Below are 8441 nucleotides of genomic sequence, written 5' to 3'. Positions count from 1 at the left end.
CTCGGCACCGGATCCAGGAAGGTGATGAAGGAGGAGGAGGCTGGGGTCCTTCATCCTCTGTCCTCCTAACCAGCTCTCCGCTGGGCGCACTGGCTCCACACACTCAGGCCTCATGCCCTAGGAACTCGGCCTGCGCCAGCTGGGCCACCCCTACCTAAAGGTGGTGGGGGTGTCACAAGCCCAGAGAAGGGAAACCACTTGCCTGAGATCACACTGATCAGTGCCACCCTGGGATTTAGTTCTGTGACACAGTCTTCTTTCTGAGCATGAATTCTCAGCCAGAGGGGTCTAATGCAGGCAACTTAATCTGGTTATTTCTGAGCTTTATCTTTGTCACTTTAAGTCTTCTAAGCCAGTCACAATCGGTTTCAGAGCTCCCTTCTGTGGTTTTTTCTCCTACTTTCTGGGCTAAATTAAAGGCCCCAGGGTGTACAAAGCCCCAGCCAGGCCTGGGGGCAGGGGTGGGGTGGGATGGGCAGGGCAGGTTGCCTATCTCCCAGACTCAGTCCCATTGCATGTCCTGTGTGTTCATGGGCAGGGAAGGTGTCTGCTTCAGAGGGTGCAGACTTGGGCCTGCAATCAGTCTGGCCTGCCCCTGTGCAGCTGGCTGATGTGGCGATTCCTTAGAGATGAAGCTCAGTCCTCATCCCTGGGGTGGTTTGTGCTGTATCTGTAAATGGGCATTTCCCCTGTGAGGCAGCCTCCCAGTGGCACCTTGGCTCTCTTTCTTCTTTCTTTCTTTCTTTCTTTCTTTCTTTCTTTCTTTCTTTCTTTCTTTCTTTCTTTCTTTCTTTCTTTCTTTCTTTCTTTCTTGATTTTATTTATTTATTCATGAGAGACACAGAGAGAGGCAGAGACACAGGCAGAGGGAGAAGCAAGCTCCCCATGGGTAGCCTGAGACTCAGTCCCAGGACCCTGGGATCATGCCCTGAGCCAAAGGCATATGCTTAACTGCTGAGGCACTCAGGCATCCCTCTTTTTTTTTTTTTTTTTTTTTGTTGTTTCCTAAGATTTTATTTGTTTATTTGAAAGAGAGAGAGAGAGAGAGAGAGCACAAGAAGGGAGAGGGCCAGAGGGAGAAACAAACTCCTTGCTGAGCAGGGAGCCTGATGTGGGCTTGATCCCAGGGCCCGGATATCATGACCTGAGCCAAAGGCAGACGCTTAACTGCCTGAGCCACCCAGGCTCCTCATTAGCTGTTTCCTAATTACTTTCTGGGTCTCATTTGGGGGCCACCGAATACTCTGGATCATTTCCAAAACCACTGGGAGACACAGAAGAGTCAAGAGGGGCTCTTGCAAGGTCTCTAGCATCTGGAAAGTCCAAGCCACAATTTCAACTACTCTATGCCTAGAGGCAGTGGAGGGAGCTTGTCATCAGGGCCACCACACTCTGAAAGTCCCCTATGGGATGCCAGAGTCAGGCTAGCTCTTCCCTTCTCTTGGTTTCCCTGAGCGATGGGGTAACTGTGGGGCAGGGTCCTTGCAGGGATGCTATCTGCTTCTCACTCTGCTCTTTCTCTCCCAGGCTAGCTCTCTCCCCAGCTCAGAGCCCAGCACATGGTGTGTGTGTGTGTGTGTGTGTGTGTGTGTGTGTGTGTGTGTGTGTAGAGGAGGCAGGAGGAAGCAGCAGGCAGAAAAACCTGTTATTTTGTTTGGCTCCTCCATTTCGGATTTCTCTTGACTCATTCCAGGATGATAGAAGTCAAGAGCTGGCATCTGACTCAAAGATGATCTCCAGGAAAGAGGAATGAAAAAAGCTTGTTGATATCTCAAAGTGTCAAGATGGACACGACTCCATGCTTTCCGTGCTGTCCGATCATGCGGAGGCTGCATATATCACAACGTAAAAATAATGTATTATTCCTCCTTCAATTTTAACTGAGACCAGGGCATTATATTTAGATCTTAAAATTTCTGGTACTCTAGCGCTGGTTGGGAAAAATCAAGGGACCTGACAATCCAGGCTGTTATGCTCTAATTTGAAGGAAGACAGCATTGAGAGAACCTTCTCCTCCTTCCCAGTTTTGTTCAGGGCTGCTTCTGGTCTGAAACTGCAAGAAGGGTGGGAGAGCACCTCCTTTCCCACAGAGGAGGGTTACTGGTGCACGGAGCCTAATCATCTTAGAGGGAAGAAGGAAGCTGGTGCTGTCAGAGGGGCCAGGAGAACCTTCTTAAATGCAAACAGGCTGTGCATGCCTCCCTGCTGGGATATTTGATCTCTGTTGAAAGTGCAGTCAAGCCAGTTTTGAGCTTGGCTGACCCATTCCCACTCACTGGGAACCTGAAAGGCTCATTGTTCAGGTGGTTGTAAAAGAACACAGAGGTCGTGAAAGGCCTCACTGTTTTATGTCTGAACTGGTTATCTGTCCCAAGGTGAAAATGTAATCAAAATTGTTTTTTAAAAATCCTTTTTGAAAAAAAAAATCCTTTTTGCCCCCCCCAAAAAAAATCCCCCCCCCTTTTTTTTAAATCCTTTCTGTCCAAAGGCAAAAAGAGAATGCAAGGAATAGAAACGGTTGAGCTGAAAAGAAACATCTCTGTATTTTTTACAGAGTAACTTTCCCGCTGGAGCCCTGTTAATGGTTGGCCATTTCCCTGTTTCCCTCCCGAACACTGGGGTCTATTCACCATTCATTCACCTGGTCCCTGGAACAGATTCCAGGGGCAGCCAAGTAAAGCAGCAAGCAAGGCAATCTCAGATGTTGCAAATATCTTACGCAGGTTTAAGAAATCTGAAAAGAAGTTTTGTGGCTCAGCTGAAACGGGGATGGGGGGTCCGAAGGAGGGAGGGGAATCCATTTCTTCTCCCACCTCCTGTGAGACAACATGGACTGAAGAGAAAATACTAAGAGAAACTTAATCTGAAGCTACACAAGGTTAGAGAAGCAACTGATTCATTCCCCCCCCCCCTTTTATTTCTTTTTTCTTTTTTAAAGCAATCTCTACACCCAACATGGGGCTCAAGCTCATGACCCTGAGATCAAGAGCTACATGCTCCACCAGCTGAGCCAGTCAGGCACCCCCCCTTCACCCCCCTGATTTTTAAAAAGAAGTTTCTTTGCTCTACTTTCCCCGCAGTCTCCTCATGTGCCAGGGCAACACCTTACCCATCCCCAAAGGAAAGGCTCTGTCCCCCTTGATCAGAAGAGGGGCACCCCACATAGGCCTGTGAGGATGACCTCAGAGGGAGCAGGATGTGCAACCAGCAAGAGCCAGGGCTTTGCCCTGGGGTGACACTGCTGGTTCTAGCACAAGCAAGGGTGGGAGATGAGGCTGGCAGGACAGACTGGAGCTAGTTTATGGGCTCCTGGGTGCCAGGCTGAGGACTTTGAAATTTACCCTTAGGTATGTGAAGCTATTGAAGACTTTTTACATCATTTTTTCTTTTTCTTTCTTTTTTTTTTTCTTTTTCTTTTTTAAAAGATTTTATTTATTCATTCACAAGAGACACACACAGAGAGGGAGGCAGACACAGGCAGAAGGAGAAGCAGGCTCCACGCAGGGAGCCTGACGTGGGACTCTATCCCAGGTCTCCAGGATCAGGCCCTGGGCTGAAGGCGGCGCTAAACCGCTGAGCCACCCGGGCTGCCCCCCCCCCCCCTTTTTTTTTTTTAAAGATTTTATTTATTTGAGAGAGAGCTTGAGAGAGCACACAAGCAGGGGGAGGGGCAGAGGGAGAAGGAGGCACCCCACTGAGCAGGGAGCCTGGTGCAGCTCCATCTCAGGACCGGGATTATGACCTGAGCCGAAGGCAGCCACTTAACTGACTGAGCCACCCAGGTGCCCTCATTTTTTTCTTTCTTGTTTTAAATTGCTTTTTTTTTTTTTTAAGATTTTTTTTTAAAGATTTTATTTATTCATGAGAGACACAGAGAGGGAGGCAGAGGGACATGAATAAATTAAAAAATAAATACATAAATAATAAATTTTAAAAAAGAGACATTGAAATGTCAACTGAGTGAGTGACCCTTGCCTTTGCTATTTTTGGTATTACTAGCTCAGACTTTATTCTCTCTCTCTTTTTTTTAAGATTTTATTTATTTATTCATGAGAGACAGAGACACAAGCAGAGGGAGAAGCAGGCTCCATGCAGGGAGCCCGATGTGGGACTCGATCCCGTGACTCCAGGATCACACCCTGGGCGGAAGGCGGTGCTAAACCGCTGAGCCACCTGGGCTGCCCTCCACTTTCCTAAATCTATTACCTTTTTAAACATTTGTACTTACTTTATTACTAGTAAGGTTGATATTTTATTTTCAGGGACTCCTGGGTGGCTCAGCAGTTGAGCATCTGCCTTCGGCTCAGGGCGTGATCCCGGGATCCTGAATCGAGTCCCACATCGGGAGCCTGCTTCTCCCACTGCCTATGTCTCTGCCTCTCTCTGTGTGTGTCTCTCATGAATAAATAAGTAAATCTTTAATAAAAAAATTTTTTTTGTTTTCATATGGCTATCATCCATTTATATTTTTTGAGACTTGTCCACTCATGTACATTGCTCATTTACACTTTCAAAGAAATTTATCGGGATGCCTGGGTGGCGCAGCGGCTTGGCGCCTGCCTTTGGCCCAGGGCACGATCCTGGAGACCCGGGATCGAGTCCCACATCGGGCTCTCGGTGCATGGAGCCTGCTTCTCCCTCTGCCTGTGTCTCTGCCTCTCTCTCTCTCTGTGTGTGACTATCATAAATAAATAAAAATTAAAAAAAAGAAATTTATCTTATTATTTATTACCAAAGTATTCCATGTTCATTGTCAAATCATCTGCATCTGTCAAAAGTCACCGACATCTTATAACAGAGATAACCAATGCTAATAGTTGAGTTAGAACATCGTCTGTATGTGTGGACATATGTAGATGCATGTTTTGCAAAAGTGGACCCTTAACACAGATACTGGTTTTACACAGATTATTTGTGAACATCTCAGCATGCCAGTAAATACCTAACTACGTCATTATAGGTAATGATCCACAACATTTGTTCGATTCTTGATCATTTAGGTAATAAATCTTTATGCCTGTGTCCAATTCTTTCCTTAGTGGGATCAGCCCACTTATTTGTCTTTAAATTTTATTCTGGGATATAGTAGTTTTATATTTTTAGTAGTAAAATTTATATGCTGATTTTCATATATTGAACCAGCCTTGCATTCCCAAGTTAAACTCCACTTAGTTGTGGAATATTATTCTTATTTTCTTTCTTTCTTTTTTTTTTAATTTTTATTTATTTATGATAGAGAGAGAGAGAGAGAGAGAGAGAGAGAGGGGCAGAGACACAGGCAGAGGGAGAAGCAGGCTCCATGCACCAGGAGCCCGATGTGGGATTCGATCCCAGGTCTCTAGGATCGCGCCCTTGGCCAAAGGCAGGCGCTAAACCGCTGCGCCACCCAGGGATCCCTCTTTTTTTTTTTTTTTTTTTTAAGTAGGCTCCATACCCAGCGTGGACCCCAACATGGGGCTTGAACTCACAACTCTGAGATCAAGACCTGAGCTGAGATCAAAGGTCAGGTGTTTAACCAACTGAGCCACCCAGGTGTCCTTATACCATATATATATATATATATATATATATATATATATATATATATATATATATTGCTGGATATGATTTGATAAATGTCTTGTTAAGGGTTCTTCACTCTAACTTCATCAGGTATATTGGCTTGAACTTTCTTTTTCTTTCTTCTTTCTTCTTTCTTCTTTCTTTCTTTCTTTCTTTCTTTCTTTCTTTCTTTCTTTCTTTCTTCTTTCTTTCTCTTTCTTTTTTTTCTTTTTTTAAAAATAAATTCTACATCCAATGTGGAGCTTGAATTCATGACCCTGAGATCAGGAGTCATAGCTCTACTAACTGAGCCAGCCAAAGAGCCAGCCCTGTGTTTTCTTTGAACTATTTTTATTTGATTTTGATATCTTAATGTTGGCCTCCCTCATAAGGTAAGTTGAGGTTGAGACCCAGAAAAAATTATTATAAAGTTATTCCTAAATAACTTTATGGGGTTACTACACTAGCTCCTCCGACTCCCCAATCTGCCCAGTATGTTCATTACCCGGGACTCTTTTCAGTCCTTGAGCCAGAAATGTGGGGTTTAGTTACCATTACCTGCTACACACTTCTATGGCTGTACTCGCATCTGTGGCTAAGCAGGGAGTTTACCTCTCGGAGGCAGAAATACGGCAAATTGTGAAGGGAGAAGCAGACTCCCTGCTGAGCAGAGAGCCCAACATGGGACTCAATCCCAGCGCCCTAGGATCATGACCTGAGCCCAAGGCAGATGCTTAACTGACTGAGCCATTCAGGTGCCCCAAATTCCCTCTTTTTCTACTTTTCTTTAACCACTGACCTTTGAAAAAGATGTAGCTTTGGAAGTTCCTTAGACTGAAGAGGGGATGAGGGGCTGCTGGGTAGGCCTTTGGAATACAGCAAAATTGAGATACTTAAAATCTATTTGTACACCATGTCTTAAGCATTAAAATTCAACAGAGTCTTAGCTGCAGGACACATCTATGGGATGTACATGGCATAAAGGTTGAATGCTTGGCTTTGAAGTCAACAGAACTCTACAAGTATGTAGCTTTTTTGATGATCTGACCCAATTCAAGAGATTTTATCATTCAAATGATCTTTTATTACAGAAAGAACAAATTACTTAACCTCAAACCCTAGTTTATTCACGTGTAATGCTGGACACATAGCAATGTTGTGAGGATGAAATAATGTATGTTCAGCAGTTATGTGGAGTTGTTTGAAGGCGTTTTGAGTAGCAGTGACATAAATAGATGCGTTAGGAGATATAATCAGGGGGCTGTCAGGTGAATAGTGCAGAGACTGGAGGCAAAAAGAAAAGAAGCAAGACTGGAGTTTGGATAAAGGCAGGATTTGGAAATAATTTTGACAAAGGGAGTATCTAAAACTTGGAAGATGGATGAGATCATCAACAGCATGTATATATACAGAACATGCTGATGACAGAACCACGGATGCTACTTAGAAGCAGCAGTACAGGAGTATTTGAAGAGGTAGGAGAAAAAAAAACCCCAAACCACCTAAAAGCAACCAAAATTTCAGTGCCATGGAAAACAAGGGAAACGTTAACGCGTTATATAGCAAAACCAGCATCCCTTTTGCCAAAATCTTATTTATGCCTGCATTTTGGCTGCCATGAAGTAATTATCAACTTTGAGGCAATTGGCTATGTGAATTCTATTCAAAGCATCTTTACTACTAGGTCCATGGGCTAACAACATAAAGGCATAACTCTAATTTTTATTGTACTTTGCTTTATTGCCCTACAGATACTGCATTTATAAATTGGTTTGTGGCAACTCTGCATCAAGCAAATCTATCAGTACCATTTTTCTGACAGCACTTGCTCACTTAGTGTCTCTGTATCACATTTTGGTAATTCTCAAAATATTTAAGATTTCATTTATTTTTTATTTATTCATGAGAGACACAGAGAGAGGCAAAGACACAAGCAGAGGGAGAAGCAGGCTCCATGCAGTGAGCCCGATGTGGGACTCGATCCTGGGACTCCAGGATCACACCCTGGGCCGAAGGCAGATGCTCAGCAGCTGAGCCACCCAGATGTCCCTAATTCTCAAAATTTTTTATTATTAGTTATGGCAATCTGTCATCAGTGATTGTGGCTCTCTGAAAGCTCAGATGTTGGTTAGCATTTTTTAGCTTTAAAAATTTTTACATTTTAAAATTTATTTTAAAAATCTTTTTTTAAAGAGGTATGTACATCATTTTTAAAAGACATAATGGTATTGCACACTTAATAGATGAACGCAACTTTTGTATACGTGGGGAAACCACTTTCTTGTGACACTGTACTGTGGTGCTCTGGAACTGCAACTCCAAGTACCTCTGAGGTATGATGACACCTTAAACTTGGGAAAGATCTGATTATCTTATATATTTTCATATGGAATGCCAGGACCTTTAACCAAAATCTTAAACAGGTGTTCTAATTTTGAACATGGCCAACAACTTCTTTACAAAGGGCTTTTAGTTTACTGTTGCAATTAACATTTTCAAAAAGCTATTTCGATTGCTTTTTTTCTATAGCTATTAATATTTTAAGATACTTATAATCCTTTCTCTCTCCCACATCATCTCTAGTCCCTCCTGCTCTATGGTTGCAATTACACAGCTTAGTTTCAAATTCACTACTTTGGTCACTCCAAGGATCACCTGAAAAATGCCCAAAGGGGCACCTAGCTGGCTTGGTGGATACAGCATGTGACTCTTGATCTCAGGATTGAGTTCAAGCCCTACAATGGGCATAAAGCTTACTAAAAAAAAAAAAAAAAAAAAAAAAAAAAAGCCTAGAACTGAACACCATAGCTCTAGAGATGGTGTTACCAATGCCAAGGATATGTATCTCTCATTTTGGGTATCAGATAAAGGAGAGAGGGAACTCCCTCTGGGTTACGTTT

This window comes from Canis lupus, chromosome 4 (genome assembly GCF_011100685.1).
Source record: "Canis lupus familiaris isolate Mischka breed German Shepherd chromosome 4, alternate assembly UU_Cfam_GSD_1.0, whole genome shotgun sequence".
Taxonomy (NCBI): domain Eukaryota; kingdom Metazoa; phylum Chordata; class Mammalia; order Carnivora; family Canidae; genus Canis; species Canis lupus.
This window is presented reverse-complemented; position numbering follows the sequence as displayed.